Source organism: Tupaia chinensis, unplaced genomic scaffold (genome assembly GCF_000334495.1).
Source record: "Tupaia chinensis unplaced genomic scaffold, TupChi_1.0 Scaffold000037_18, whole genome shotgun sequence".
Taxonomy (NCBI): Eukaryota; Metazoa; Chordata; class Mammalia; order Scandentia; family Tupaiidae; genus Tupaia; species Tupaia belangeri.
The window spans coordinates 2395415-2397674 of record NW_006159476.1 but is presented as its reverse complement, the minus strand read 5'-3'; positions in this window follow the sequence as shown (position 1 = coordinate 2397674).

The following is a 2260-nucleotide window of genomic DNA, read 5'->3' as shown; positions in this document are numbered from 1 at the left end:
TGGAGTATACGGGACTGCAGTGTGACCATCTCCCATAGGGGGGATATCTCGCTTTCTGTCTCTCTGTCTCCCTCTGTCTCCCTCTGTCTCTTTATCTCCATCTATCTTTCTGGAGAGCACTGAGCCCTATAGCAAAAAAAAAAAAAATTGGACAAATATGGAAAAATTACTGATGCTAAGTGAAGCAAATCAGACTTTGAGAGAGACATTGTATGTCTCCGCACATTATATACCAGATGTTGACACTTCATGGCAAAAAATTGAAAGAGTAGATGATAGAAGAGCATGAAGAACAATAGTGATATTGAAGATAGTGTGGGAGGAAGGTAGGAAATGGAGAAGATGAGTTGGAGGGAATCAAGGGTAAGAAAAATGAAGCAAAACATTTAAGGGACCAAAAATGGAAAAAAAAATCTGTTGATTATAATATGTATGGTAATATCCTTGAACCAAGATACAGTGCATTCACGATGGACAAATTCATTTAGTATGCTGTAATGACACACAGGAATTAAATGTAACATATAATAATAACAAAATAATCATTAAGGGAAAATGGAATTAATGTATAAGTTTATGTTGTCCTCCCCAAATTAAAATCTATTCTGCTTTTTCATAATATGCATTTTCTACAGACTTTTGAAAAGTTTTAGTACAATGTGACATTTTTCCTACTCTGGCCAGTACTCTGATTCTAGCTGATATGCATGAACACAAAACAATGTACATGGTTTCTAAAATTTCAGTGTGCCTGATTAGCTATTGAAGAACTATTAGGAGGAAAATTGTAATATATTTTTCTTTTTTTTCTATGTAAAAATGCTTCATGACTTTCCTGACAACCCAATACTTCCAAATATCCATGAAAGTAGAGCATATAGTCAATAGTCAGTGATTCTGTGCTGCTGAAGATAATATTAACACTGTTATATTACTTTATAAATTAGATGATACTTAAATCAAGATTCATTCATTATTATGCAAATTCATTTAATATTATTTACATAATATTAGACACCATGATAAATAGCAGTAAAATCTTTCTTTGAGGGAATTATTCTAGAACAGGAGATAGAAAATATATTCTTAATCAGTGTTGTAATACTGCATTAATCTTGAATCACTAATTTGATAACCTAAAAAGATAAATAAAAGAAGAAACTCTTAAAGCCATCTCTATGTCCACTTTCATAGTGGTGGCTTTGTTTTAACAATTGTAACTACACATTTTGCTGCAATTAAATGCCCATGAGAGTTTTTCCCACAGGTCCCCCTTTATGACTTTTAAATCCAAGTCTTCTTAGCAATGCATCTTTAAACTCTTCTTCCAGACTGAAGATTTATTGGAGAGCTAGGTGCTTTCTACATCTATATTTCAAGTCGTACTCATAGAAAAGTAAAAAGAACCAGCTTGAAGGACCATCTTGACATTCCAAAGAAAGTAAAATCTTGTAGAGGTAAGAATTATCATATTTTTATACATTTTTAATTAGAATAAAATCATTGGGGTTTGACAACTATTTTACATAAATCTTGATTTTAGTAAATGAAAATTTTAAGTTCAGGCATATTTTGTTGGTGATTATTTCCAAGAGAAGCAATTTAAGAAAAGTTGGATGGTAATTTTAGGGTAAATTAATTTGTGATCAAAGGTTTTAAGCCTTTATTTGTGATTGTGAGATGCTATTTAGGCCTAATGTAAAAGTCTGAGCTTTCCAAATACATAAACATAGTTAAAATACAAACCTTATTCTTGGTATTTGTGTAACCTTGGGGTCTAGCTTTTATCTTTGCAAAACAGGGTCAATATTGTAAAGCATATACTTCACTGGGTTGTGGTAAAAATAAAATTGGTTAATGAATGAAAAGTATTTCAATGTCCAAAAGCATTTTTTTCTTAATATGTGGTATGTAAACATCTTATTCTAAATACATCTAATAATTACACTCATATTTTTAACAAAATTTTATTTTATAAATATATATGATAGTTAAGTAAACAAAAAAATAAAAAAATATAGAGATGGATTTTACACTGCAAATACACTCTTAATGGCCTTAGTCATAAATCCCACTTCCTAAGTATCATACTTTAATGCCTTCTTTTTCCTTTTGTTCTCTACAGAATTGTAGTTGACATATATTTGAAAATAATTCCACCAGAGGGCTTTCTCAAATAATTTACATTTTAAAGATGAGTCTTTTAGAAGACATCTTTTAACTGAAAGGTATTTGAAATTGTACGTTCAAAAGTTTTCCT